We start from the raw sequence: 14,394 nt of genomic DNA, 5'->3' as shown, positions 1-14,394 counted from the left end.
CGGCCAAATATTCAATTTCTCCTACAGATTTCAGTACCCGATTTCTCATTGCTGCAAGGCCTAAACTTGCCCAAATTATTCTTCTTGACTTCGAGTAGAGACTTGCAGAAGATAACCTATCTGAACATTCGTAGGATCCAATTTCTCGATGCGATAACATCTTCAAACTGAAACTGTACAGCTTCTTACTGACAGTCTTCTCGTGAGAAATCTCTTCCCACATTTCCTTCAATTCTGTTTTTTCTGATTTCGTAATGTAAGACGTTACATATCGAGCAACAGCAATGGAATTGTCAGCAACATACTGTATATCCATGTTAGCGTTCCACATGGATAAAATGACTGGGTTGTAGTCATTTATATTTTTTGATTCTTCTTTTCTTTTAAGGTTGTAGGTATTCTTTGGTGATTTTCTTGTGATAGTATGTCTCACAGCTGACATAAAACTGTTTACTCTTCCATTTGAAAGAACAGGTCTAGGAAATCCAAATCGACATTTAGTGTAGTATTTTTCTTTGCTCTTGTATTTCCGTCGACAGTATTTTCCACTCCGATGACTTTGGAAACGTAAAACTTGCTCCTTTAACTTTTTCTCTTCTGTGCTTTTTGGTATAGCACATGTTGCATATTCTTCAATGTAAGATAACACTGCTTCATCAGTATCTGTTCCAAACTTTGGGGCATCCTTGATCCACAACAGCATATGAATATGAGGAGCACCTCTTGCCTGGTACTCTTTTCTCCAAAAGAAATCCACTACTTCTCCAAGAGGTGGATTTTTTTTATTGCAGATGAAGGACATCATAGCCTCAAATCTATGATTGAAATATCAGCAAACATTAACCGGATCCAATGAGCACAGTTCTCCTGCTGTCTTGTATTCGATGTTTTTAATGTTTGAATTTGCCTCTCGTAGAAAATCCAGTAAATCATCCCAAGCGTACTCGGCACAGCTTAGGGTAAGGAACCATGTTGGTGTTCCTAAATTCCGTAACATGCATTTTAGTTCACCATGGCGTCGGTACCAATATTCATTTGTCCCACGCTGACAAGCCATCAGATTGATCAGTTGTGTTTCCAAATGATCATCTCGGTGCTGCACTTTCTCCATAAAATCCTTAGCAGACACATTTTGTAAATGTACTCCACTTTTTAAAATGTGATTTACTGCATAAGACAGTGCAGACAAGTCGCTTTCAAATAAAAGATGGAACAAATAAGGAATACTTTGTCGAAATCTGGGATCTTCAGCATATAGTCTTGTAGTCCGATACTCAGAAGCTGGAATCTGTTCTGGACGTTCATCGTATCGTCCTCCTTTTCCTTTAGGAAACAGCTGGGGAAAACATCGAGCTTCCAAGCTCTCCTCCCATACACTCACGGGAGTTCCTTTTGCTTTCTTCATCTGAAAGAGATCAATATTGTCTCCCATAACTTCTTTTGAATGAAGAGGATGTATGCTAAAATGTTCATAAATTTCTTCTTCCTTTGACTTGTCCACTTTTTCAATTTGTCCAGTTGGTGTTTCTGTGTCTTCTTGTAAATCTTCTTCTTCTTCTTCTTCTTCTATATAAATTGATTCATACCATTTGTTATTCCTTTTCAAATACAAATTTGCTTTTTGTACTTTCCGTACATCTACCAGCTCCTGCCAAATCTTCTTATTCTTTGTAGGTACCCCATTAACCAGAATAATTAATGGTTCAGTTTCCAAAGTATCCGCATCAATAGTTTCCATATTTTTTTTCAAATCCAAGGGCAAATACACCACTCTACCTTTTAAACCTCTCAGTAAATCTGAAGGAGGTAATTTACCAGTTTTGGGCTCCATACGTACTATGGTCTGGAACGGATGAACACATTGAATGAGTATAGACTCATATGTATTTAATTCAGAAAGTTCAGCAGGAATAGCATCCAATTCTAAATTATTATGTACAGCTCTGGTCGGCATTCTATTTTCCTCTAACTTGTTGTAACAGTATTTACAAATACGCTGATCTTCACCCAATTCAAAACAATTTTCTAGAAATATATATGTGGCAAAATCCTTCCACTTATAATTATCTTCATTTTCACTCTTTCTGTAGAGATCAACATTCCTAGTTTGTTTTCTATAATGAGTTCTGCGGCAACAAATACAAGTAAAATTTGGTCTTTCATTAGAGACTATTGCAAATTTTGTTATGTGATCATTAAATGTGTTACTTACAGAGGGTTCTACATTCTCTTCCACTTCTTCCTCATTTACTGTGTCCTTCTCTGCACTGTTTTGTTCAGGACCAAAGTAACAAAACTGAATTTCATCAACAACCTTCTCTACATCTGATACCGTTCCTCGGAACAGAGCCCTATTCAATTCATTTAACTTTATTGCTGGACTTTTGGCAAAATACAACCGTCTCACAAACTTTCTCATTTCAGTATGATGAACAGCCAGCATCCTAAAATGATGGAAAACACTATTGCACACTTTTCTAGATAGACAAGCCAGAGAATGACCCTGCAAACCAGTATTCTCTCTCACTCTGCATGGATCCAGACTTTGAAGCACCTTAATCTTCTGTTTTATACTTTTTTTACTATATTCTCTTAGAAACTCTCGAAATTTGTCAATAGATTACTGACGCACAGTGCAAATACTACTACAATTCCAAGTGTACACTGGGGCTTTAGGACGTCTCCCCATTGCCTCATCTGCCATCACTTGTACCTCATCTCTTGGAACCATTATCTCCTTCTCCATTATGCAACCATTTTTTACTTCGTATGAACGACCTCTGGTGTCAACTGCATGCAGCAAACTATTACTTTGAAAATAGCTCTCTTCATTAAAAAAAGGTTCACTACTTGAACTATGCATCCACTTTCCTAAAAACACTTTACAAAAGTTTGTTCTGTTCACTACTCTTTTCCTTTTGCTATGTGATTTCAGTACATTAACCATTTTGTCTAATGTACGCATCCTATTCAAAATTAATATGAATAGTTTCCTTTTTAATTCTAATGCCTTTGCTGCAATGGCTTCAATTTCTTTTTTTCTCTTGTAATATTTTGCCTTTTGCTTATATTTCTTCACATCCTTTATCAAATTGGACATAACTCTTCTCTGAAACATTTTTCTACGTATCTCTTTAAACGCTGTTTTTGTGTTTAAGTTTAACTTTTTAGTTGCAGAAGGTATATTTGCATTAACTAAATTCTCAATTTTTTCTTGTCCTTTTTGTTTGAAATCATTCTTTCCTGTACAGACATTTTGTACATTTTTCCTTTTTTTGAATATATTCCTTAGAAAATCTTTTTTTTGCTTACCAGAAGATTTTTTCTTCCTCCCAACATCAGCATCTTCTACTAACTTTGATCCTCTAGTTGTCTTCAAATATAGTTTTTTTTTTAGCGTTTTTTGAACTCTGGATTTTGTAGGCATCTTAAATTTTGTTCACTGCTCTTTAGCAATACCTGAAAAAAAAAAAAAAAAAAATTCCTTTATTTTATTTAAATATATTACTACATTTCTTTTCACAATACTCACAAAACGAAATTTCTTTGCCAATTTGAATGCACACTTACTGCTCTTTTTTTTTGGCAAGTGAAAATCACTTTTATTTATTTATTTATTTATTTATTTATGCAATTTTTAAAGCGCGCAACTACCCGTAAGGGTGTCTCGGCGCTATCGATTACAGAACACACTTCTTGCGATGAGGAGGGAATTAGGCAGAGAACAGCCATGTTTTAAGGCTCTTTCTGAAATTGAGCAGCGTAGGGGCCATTTTGATGTGGAGTGGTAGTGTATTCCACAGCTTGGCAGTAGCGGTAGTGAAACATTTATCTCCCCAGCAGGCCTTTCTTGTCCGTGGGACTTTCAACAAGTAGGCTGAGGACGATCGTAAGGTCCGAGGTTGTTCCGCTGGGCAGAGGGCTTTTTTTAGGAACTGTGGTCCGGGGTTGTTCAGAGTTTTGTAGGCTATACACAGAGCCTTAAATTTAATTCGGCTCCTAATAGGGAGCCAGTGTAGCTCTTTGATGTAAGGAGACGTGGAGGTGAATTTAGGGATGTGTAGTAGGGTTCTGGCCGCGGCGTTTTGCACCGTCTGGAGTTTATTGAGTACGCTTTCCTGAGCGTTCAGAAAAAGGGAATTACAATAGTCGGTTCTTGAGAACACTAAGGTGCTGATAAGTGTTTTGGCCGCGGACTGTGGTAAGTAAGGAAGTAGTTTTTTTATTATTTTTAGGGTATAAAAGGCAGCTGATACCACAGCGTTGGCGTGATGGAGGAAAGTCAACTTATTGTCAAAAATGACTCCCAAATTGCGGACCTTGACTACCGGTTGGGGGGGGGGACCCAACTGAGTTGGCCACCACTGCGGAGACCATGCCGGCTGCAAGCTCCCGAATGTCATCACCTCAGTTTTGTCAGAGTTTAATTTGAGGCAATTAGATGACATCCAGGAGCTTATCGCCTTCATTCCCTCTTGGAAGTTGGCTGCGACCGATGTTCCATTATTGTGCACCGATAATACTAGTTGAGTATCATCGGCGTACGTTGTAAGGGCAATTCCATGCGATTTTATCACCCTCGCCAAGTCTGATACATAGATATTAAAAAGCGTCGGACTTAGCGAGGAGCCCTGTGGGACTCCGCATGGGAGGGAAAAGGTCTGGGAGATGAAATTACCCATCTTGACTGTCTGAGGGCGGTTGGCCAAGAATGAAGCAATGAGATCTTTGGCCTTGCCTCTTATTCCTAAAGCCGAGACACGGTCGATCAGAGTGACATGATCGACCGTGTCAAATGCAGCGGAGAGGTCCAGAAGTATTAGGACCGCGGCTCCACCCTTGTCCATCGTTGCTCTGATTTCGTCTGCAGCCTTAAGCAGTGCTGTCTCCGTTCCGTGTCCCTGTCTGAAACCAAACTGGGTGTCGTCAAGTAGATCGTTGTCATTGATGAATTTCGAAAGCTGGATGTTCATTATTTTTTCGAAAATCTTGGCTGGGAAGGGGAGACAGGCGATAGGTCTATAACTGGCGGGGAGAAGAGGGTCCAGAGTTGGCTTTTTTAAGAGAGGCTTAATAATAGCCTCCTTCCAAACCGATGGGTAGATGCCTGTTGAGAACATGGCATTACAGATAGTAGACAGCACGGGAGAAATTGCTGCTGGGATAAGATTCAGGATAGCAGGGGGGCATGGGTCGAGGGGGGATCCAGATTTGGTGCTGGCTACCAGATGTTGAATGTGTTCCTGATTGATGGTGTCGAAAGATGAAAAGATGGAAGGAGTATTGCTAGGAAATGCCACAGGGGAGGGGGAAGGGGAGGAATGAGAGAAGGTAAGGAAAATGGAACTAACCTTCTCCTCAAAGAAGCTGGCCAGAGCGTCCGATAGAGACTGAGAGCCTTCTAGGCGCGCAGCGGGGGGGTTGGACAAGGTCGTAACCACCTGAAATAGTTCTCCTACCGAGTTTTTCGCCTGGTTGATTTGTGACGTATAGTAGCGACTTTTTTCAGAAACTATAAGTCTTTTGTAGATGGAAAGGGCGTTTTTATAGGTCATTTTGTCTGCAGGACTATAGTGGCGGCGCCACTGCCTTTCAAGGTTCCTGCAATACTGTCTCTGAATCCTAAGGGGCTCTGTAAACCACTGAGCTGATGGCATTTTCCTGTTGCGGTGGGAAATTTTAATCGGGGCTAGTTTGTTGCAGGCCGTGTTTAGGTTTGTCAAGTAATTAAAAGACGCTATAGTGGGATCCTGTTCGTTGGGGATATGACCTTCCTGCATCATCTCTGTTAAGTGAGCTAGATTGATGTTTTTCCAATCTCTGTAAGAAAATTGAGAGGCGGTTGTAATACGAGGTTTGGTGGGATTAATTTCAACAGAGAAACAGATCGCTGCATGGTCTGTCCAGATCAGGGGGATTACTTGGGTAACAGTTATAAAGGGACTGTTGGTGAATAGACCATCTAGTGTGTGGCCTGCTTGGTGCGTGGGAGATTTTATCAATTGCAGCAGGCCGGCAGCTGCTAAGTCTGTAGTTAGCTGCGTGGTATCGTGGTCGTTGAAGGCTTCTAAGTGAAAGTTAAAATCACCTAGTATGGTGAAGTGAGGGGAGCCTGCAGCTGCTTCAATCATGTTGCCTAAGTTGGCTAGAAACTTGGATCTTGACCCAGGAGGGCGGTAGATTAGCATGCCCTTAAACGATGACTTGGCCGAGAGGCCTAGTGTGAAAAAGAAAGCCTCGTATTCAGGGCAATTAGATTGCGTCGTTGTGAGCTTAAACTCGTTCTTATAGATTATTGCTATACCTCCACCTTTTTTATTTTTAGTCCTGTCTAGTCTGCATACATTGTAGTTGATAGGGGTGGCAGCTCTGAAGTCTGGGCCGGAGGCTTCATCCCCCCATGTCTCTGTAATGAATAAGAGATCCAGTTTATGCGTGTCAATCAAGTCAGCAATTTCTAGCTTATGTTTGGGGAGGGATCTGGCATTTATTAGCGCTGCTTGAACCAATAGTGGGACAATTGTTACGGGTTTAAGGGTTTCCCTTCTGCATAGAGGACATTGGTATGGGCCTAGGGTAGGATTGGTATACCTTAGATGTGGTAGCGCATGGGGAAAGTCAGCTACGTGCCTGAGGTCAAGTAGTTCGGCAGAGGTGTAGGTGAGACTCACCGAATTGGTAGCTGATCGTGGGCCTGGAGCAGCAGGGGGGGTAGCCCTTGGCCCGTCCTCGGCGCGGACGAGCGCAGACGAGCTTGCCTTATGCGCGCCTTCGGCGCGCAATCGTCGCGCCCGCTGCGCTCGTCCGCTGCGCTGCCGGTGGAGACACATGCTTTATGGCAGAAAGGAGGGTCCAAGGGGGCGTGGCTACGGAGGTGGGCGTGTCCTGGCAACCGGCCTATCCCGTCGCTTCTGCAGGAAAGTTGAACCTACGTCAGCAAGCACTCTGCTGAGTAGGAGGGGATGCAATACGGCGCAGATTAAAACAGTGCAATACAATTTTTAACTAAGTAGCTTTAAAATGAGCTTTTAGAGCCCTGCTCCCGGCTGTGCCTCAAGAGCTGTGTGTAATGCAGTCAAACGCGGCGCTCGTGATCAGCGCGGGTTATGTCGGAGGGGGCGTGGCTACGGAGGTGGGCGTGTCCTGGCAACCGGCCTATCCCGTCGCTTCTGCAGGAAAGTTGAACCTACGTCAGCAAGCACTCTGCTGAGTAGGAGGGGATGCAATACGGCGCAGATTAAAACAGTGCAATACAATTTTTAACTAAGTAGCTTTAAAATGAGCTTTTAGAGCCCTGCTCCCGGCTGTGCCTCAAGAGCTGTGTGTAATGCAGTCAAACGCGGCGCTCGTGATCAGCGCGGGTTATGTCGGAGGGGGCGTGGCTACGGAGGTGGGCGTGTCCTGGCAACCGGCCTATCCCGTCGCTTCTGCAGGAAAGTTGAACCTACGTCAGCAAGCACTCTGCTGAGTAGGAGGGGATGCAATACGGCGCAGATTAAAACAGTGCAATACAATTTTTAACTAAGTAGCTTTAAAATGAGCTTTTAGAGCCCTGCTCCCGGCTGTGCCTCAAGAGCTGTGTGTAATGCAGTTTACAGACTGACACATTATGAAACCACTTTTCAGATTTTTTAAAAAGCCCATGTCCAGACTGCTACACTCCAGCAAGGGCAACCACCCTTAGTGATGCTGAATGTTTTTGCATTACAGACTGAAACCTGAAAACCCCACTCGCTTGTAAATACTGTGCATGATTATACATGGCAAGCAAATGGGTGTGTGCTAAGAGTCTGCTTCTTCCCCCAAAAAATCGCTCCCCCTTTCCATCTAATGCAACTGTGAAATCACCAGAAAAAAACGCAATAAATCTCTGCCTATAATTCCTCTTTGCACACAGAGTCATGTTTTCACATTAGTCCCAAAACGAAATTTCTTTGCCAATTTGAATGCACACTTACTGCTCTTTTTTTTTTTGGCAAGTGAAAATCACTTTTACAGACTGACACATTATGAAACCACTTTTTTGATTTTCTTAAATGCACATGCCCAAACTTCTTTTTCAGACCACCACCATGTGTAACCTGGGTGGCTGCCTACACTCCAGCAAGGGCAACCAGCCTTAGTGATGCTGAATGTATTTGCATTACAGACTGAAACCTGAAAACCCCACTCGCTTGTAAATACTGTGCATGATTATACATGGCAAGCACATGGGTGTGTGCTAAGAGTCTGCTTCTTCCCCCACAAAATCGCTCCCCCTTTTTCCTACTAATGCAACTGTGAAATCACCAGAAAAAAACGCAATAAATCTCTGCCTATAATTCCTCTTTGCACACAGAGTCATGTTTTCACATTAGTCCCAAAACGAAATTTCTTTGCCAATTTGAAAGCACACTTACTGCTCTTTTTTTTTGGGCAAGTGAAAATCACTTTTACAGACTGACACATTATGAAACCACTTTTTTGATTTTCTTAAATGCACATGTCCAAACTTCTTTTTCAGACCACCACCATGTGTAACCTGGGTGGCTGCCTACACTCCAGCAAGGGCAACCAGCCTTAGTGATGCTGAATGTATTTGCATTACAGACTGAAACCTGAAAACCCCACTCGCTTGTAAATACTGTGCATGATTATATATGGCAAGCACATGGGTGTGTGCTAAGAGTCTACTTCTTCCCCCAAAAAATCGCTCCCCCTTTCCATCTAATGCAACTGTGAAATCACCAGAGCAAAACGCAATAAATCTCTGCCTATAATTCCTCTTTGCACACAGAGTCATGTTTTCATATTAGTCCCAAAACGAAATTTCTTTGCCAATTTGAAACCACACTTACTGCTCTTTTGTTTTTGGGCAAGTGAAAATCACTTTTACAGACTGACACATTATGAAACCACTTTTTGGATTTTCTTAAATGCACATGTCCAAACTGCTTTTTCAGACCACCACCATGTGTAACCTGGGTGGCTGCCTACACTCCAGCAAGGGCAACCAGCCTTAGTGATGCTGAATGTATTTGCATTACAGACTGAAACCTGAAAACCCCACTCGCTTGTAAATACTGTGCATGATTATACATGGCAAGCACATGGGTGTGTGCTAAGAGTCTGCTTCTTCCCCCAAAAAATCGCTCCCCCTTTCCATCTAATGCAACTGTGAAATCCCCAGAGCAAAACGCAATAAATCTCTGCCTATAATTCCTCTTTGCACACAGAGTCATGTTTTCACATTAGGCACAAAACAACATTTCTTTGCCAATTTGATAGCACACTTACTGCTCTTTTTTTTTGGCGAGTGAAAATCACTTTTACAGACTGACAAATTATGAAACCACTTTTTTGATTTTCTTAAATGCACATGTCCAAACTTCTTTTTCAGACTACCACCATGTGCAACCTGGGTGGCTGCCTACACTCCAGCAAGGGCAACCAGCCTTAGTGATGCTGAATGTATTTGCATTACAGACTGAAACCTGAAAACCCCACTCGCTTGTAAATACTGTGCATGATTATACATGGCAAGCACATGGGTGTGTGCTAAGAGTCTGCTTCTTCCCCCAAAAAATCGCTCCCCCTTTCCATCTAATGCAACTGTGAAATCACCAAATAAAAACGCAATAAATCTCTGCCTATAATTCCTCTTTGCACAGTCTTGTTTTCACATTAGTCCCAAAACGAAATTTCTTTGCCAATTTGAAACCACACTTACTGCGCTTTTTTTTTTGGCAAGTGAAAATCACTTTTACAGACTGACACATTATGAAACCACTTTTTTTATTTTCTTAAATGCACATGTCCAAACTTCTTTTTCAGACTACCACCATGTGTAACCTGGGTGGCTGCCTACACTCCAGCAAGGGCAACCAGCCTTAGTGATGCTGAATGTATTTGCATTACAGACTGAAACCTGAAAACCCCACTCGCTTGTAAATACTGTGCATGATTATACATGGCAAGCACATGGGTGTGTGCTAAGAGTCTGCTTCTTCCCCCAAAAAATCGCTCCCCCTTTTTCCTACTAATGCAACTGTGAAATCACCAGAAAAAAACGTAATAAATCCCTGCCTATAATTCCTCTTTGCACACAGAGTCATGTTTTCACATTAGTCCCAAAACGAAATTTCTTTGCCAATTTGAAAGCACACTTACTGCTCTTTTTTTTTTGGCAAGTGAAAATCACTTTTACAGACTGACACATTATGAAACCACTTTTTTTATTTTCTTAAATGCACATGTCCAAACTTCTTTTTCAGACTACCACCATGTGTAACCTGGGTGGCTGCCTACACTCCAGCAAGGGCAACCAGCCTTAGTGATGCTGAATGTATTTGCATTACAGACTGAAACCTGAAAACCCCACTCGCTTGTAAATACTGTGCATGATTATACATGGCAAGCAGATGGGTGTGTGCTAAGAGTCTGCTTCTTCCCCCAAAAAATCGCTCCCCCTTTCCATCTAATGCAACTGTGAAATCACCAAATAAAAACGCAATAAATCTCTGCCTATAATTCCTCTTTGCACACAGAGTCATGTTTTTACATTAGTCCCAAAACGAAATTTCTTTGCCAATTTGAATGCACACTTACTGCTCTTTTTTTTTTGGCAAGTGAAAATCACTTTTACAGACTGACACATTATGAAACCACTTTTTTTATTTTCTTAAATGCACATGTCCAAACTTCTTTTTCAGACTACCACCATGTGTAACCTGGGTGGCTGCCTACACTCCAGCAAGGGCAACCAGCCTTAGTGATGCTGAATGTATTTGCATTACAGACTGAAATCTGAAAACCCCACTCGCTTGTAAATACTGTGCATGATTATACATGGCAAGCAGATGGGTGTGTGCTAAGAGTCTGCTTCTTCCCCCAAAAAATCGCTCCCCCTTTTTCCTACTAATGCAACTGTGAAATCACCAGAAAAAAACGCAACAAATCTCTGCCTATAATTCCTCTTTGCACACAGAGTCATGTTTTCACATTAGTCCCAAAACGAAATTTCTTTGCCAATTTGAAAGCACACTTACTGCTCTTTTTTTATTGGCAAGTGAAAATCACTTTTACAGACTGACACATTATGAAACCACTTTTTTTATTTTCTTAAATGCACATGTCCAAACTTCTTTTTCAGACTACCACCATGTGTAACCTGGGTGACTGCCTACACTCCAGCAAGGGCAACCAGCCTTAGTGATGCTGAATGTATTTGCATTACAGACTGAAACCTGAAAACCCCACTCGCTTGTAAATACTGTGCATGATTATACATGGCAAGCACATGGGTGTGTGCTAAGAGTCTGCTTCTTCCCCCAAAAAATCGCTCCCCCTTTCCATCTAATGCAACTGTGAAATCACCAAATAAAAACGCAATAAATCTCTGCCTATAATTCCTCTTTGCACAGAGTCATGTTTTCACATTAGTCCCAAAACGAAATTTCTTTGCCAATTTGATAGCACACTTACTGCTCTTTTTTTTTGGCAAGTGAAAATCACTTTTACAGACTGACACATTATGAAACCACTTTTCAGATTTTTTAAAAAGCCCATGTCCAGACTGCTACACTCCAGCAAGGGCAACCAGCCTTAGTGATGCTGAATGTTTTTGCATTACAGACTGAAACCAGAAAACCCCACTCGCTTCACATTTTCCAACCTCAAACCCTTAAACTATTCTTTTATTATACCAGTACACCTTAATTTATTGTGAAAACATAGTCCATATTATTTTACATGTTCCTCACATTTAAATTTCTCCCAAAACAGAAAATAATAAACACAACTTCTACAAAAGGAATTCCAATTCTATTATTCATTTCTTAATTTACCATATACATCCCCTCTCAAACTCTAAACTCACCTTTAAAATTAGTTAGTTGTGAAAGAAATGTGGCACTCAAACAGCAGATTATCAGAGCCAGGATCTCTGTTCTCTACACCTCTCTCCTCTCAGCAGAACCAGATAATGGCAAACTTTCCCTCTATTTTTCCACACATATACATGTAAGTTTCAAATCTCAGCGCTTCCCCCTTTTTTTCAAATGTAATCACACATTTCTATTGGTTGAAAACCAACCCTTTTCCAAAAGTACCCTGCCCCCAACTTGACTTCTGCCTAGTACCCTTCCCCCTTCTTGACTTCTGCCTGCTACCATAGCAACAGCTCATGGAACACTGCTGTGTGGAGTTAGGTCAGAAGTTCGCCACACAATGTTTCAATTCCACAGAGCAAGAGTGCTTGACTTTTCAAACCTAACAGCAAATCCATAGTACTGTTCTTTGGTAACACATTTTTCTGTACCAATACAAAACATGCTTCTATTATTTTACACATACAGCCTAGTTTTTATTCTAGAATGGTATGAAACAGCCAATCAGTTCTTTTTGTTTTGAAAAAAATATGTATGCCTCCATTTCCAAACTGTCTTTCTTTTCATATTGCCATTCTACTGAAAGACACCTCCTGAGTGCATCCAGTTCTCCTTTGAAGATGTTCACAGTGTGGATTGTAGGGCACAGCTATGTCTTCTGGAGTGAAAAGTTTGCAGAGAAAACAGATATGGTGAGAGACCTTGCTTTGCCAAATGTAGACATTAAATGGATTGGTCAGAGAGGGTTAAAGTGGCACCAGTTGATGCCATTGGTGAAATCCTTCATGCAAATCCAACACCCTGACCTCATAATAGTGCACTGTGGTGGCAATGACCTAGGCACTTTGACTGGGGTAGGTCTGGAAATGCTTATGAAGGACACCTTTGCACAACTGTTTTCACTTTTCCCTAAAACTGCCTTTGTGTTTTCCAACATATGCCAAAGGCAAAAATGGAACTGGTCCAATCATTTCTGTCCGCAGATTGACAAAGCAAGAAAGCACGTCAACAAATCTGTTTCTGCTTTCCTCCGTGACTATGGTATGGGTGCCATTTACCACAACAACTTGCGTTATGACATGCAAGACATTTATAGAGGAGATGGTGTGCACTTCAATGATGAAGGGAACAGAGTCTTCCTTTTGAACCTTAGACTCTGCATCGGTACTTACTTGTAGGTACCACTAAAAAATCACTTCAAAAACACAACGGCTCTTTTTAGAGCCCCCTAATATCTAAACACTTAAATCTGAATTTTATTTCTTTTTATTTTTTTTTTCTACCGTACGCGTACGGTTAGCTTACCGTACGCGTACCCCGCGATTTTTTTAAAAATCAATAAATGTTTTTTTTGTACTTTTCTGTCCTTCTTTGACCCCCTTACAAATGTTAGGGGGTCTGTAACTCTCCTCATTGCCCCCTTTTCTTGTTTTCACTCTTTTTTTTCAGAGTGAAATACACAAAATGGCGGCCGCCGCTTCCTGGTTTCGGCCGATTCGAATGTTTACTAAGATCTAAGAGCCAATCAGAATCGCGCTCGCGCACGCCACCGTACGCGTACGGTAAGCTTACGGTAAGCGTACCGTAAGCGGGCTCAGATATATATATTGATTTAAAGGCTATTTTCTCAGAATCTACTGAACAGATTTACACCAAACCTACAAAAGGCACTTCCTTGACCTGAGGGCTACCTCTCTGCCAAATTTCTAGTAATTCTGTTCAGCCGTTCGGGCTGTAGCTCGTTCTAAAGGTCCTATGGAAAAATGCATGGGGAAAACGCGTTTTGGGACCCCCTTTTATCTCAGCCCCCGCTTGACGAATCCCCCCGAGACTTTCAGGGTAGGAGCGGAGCGTAGCGCCCCACCTATTTTGAGAAATTCGCGAGGATTCGTTAACCGGAGCCAAAGTTAATCAAAATAGAATGTTGCGGTTTTCCTATGGAAAAGGGGTCCTAACTATAACTACCTACTGGCGACCGCCAGTAGGTAATAGATATGTTTATATATAGGGATTGATATTTATACATATATAAATATATATTTGCGTATGTGGATGTATATATGCATATATAGGAACACAGTTTGGATACAAACTTGTGTGTGCATATTGGTATGGTTTTACATTTATTTCCTATATGTGCATATATATACTTAAATGTATAAAGATATATAGCTATAGATAGTGACATGTCTATACATATTTACATGTGTATATATATATATATATATGTATGCATGTATATAGGTGCACATGTGTGAAAACATGAGTATAGAAGCATATATATGCTTTCCTATACATATGTATGCATGTATTTATTGTTTTGCATTTTGATAGAAATGCAGATGTATATATATGTTAATATATATGGTATGATATATATATATATATATAAATATATATGTGCATATGTGGATGGATATATTTATATATATGTACACAGTTTGGATACAAAAATGTGTGCATATTTTTATGGTTTTACATTTATTTTGTATATCTGTATACATATACATATATGTATACATGTATA

This window comes from Triturus cristatus, chromosome 4_1, assembly GCF_964204655.1.
Source record: "Triturus cristatus chromosome 4_1, aTriCri1.1, whole genome shotgun sequence".
In the NCBI taxonomy this organism is placed as follows: domain Eukaryota; kingdom Metazoa; phylum Chordata; class Amphibia; order Caudata; family Salamandridae; genus Triturus; species Triturus cristatus.
The sequence above is the reverse complement of the archived record's forward strand: the minus strand, read 5'-3'. Positions refer to the sequence as shown.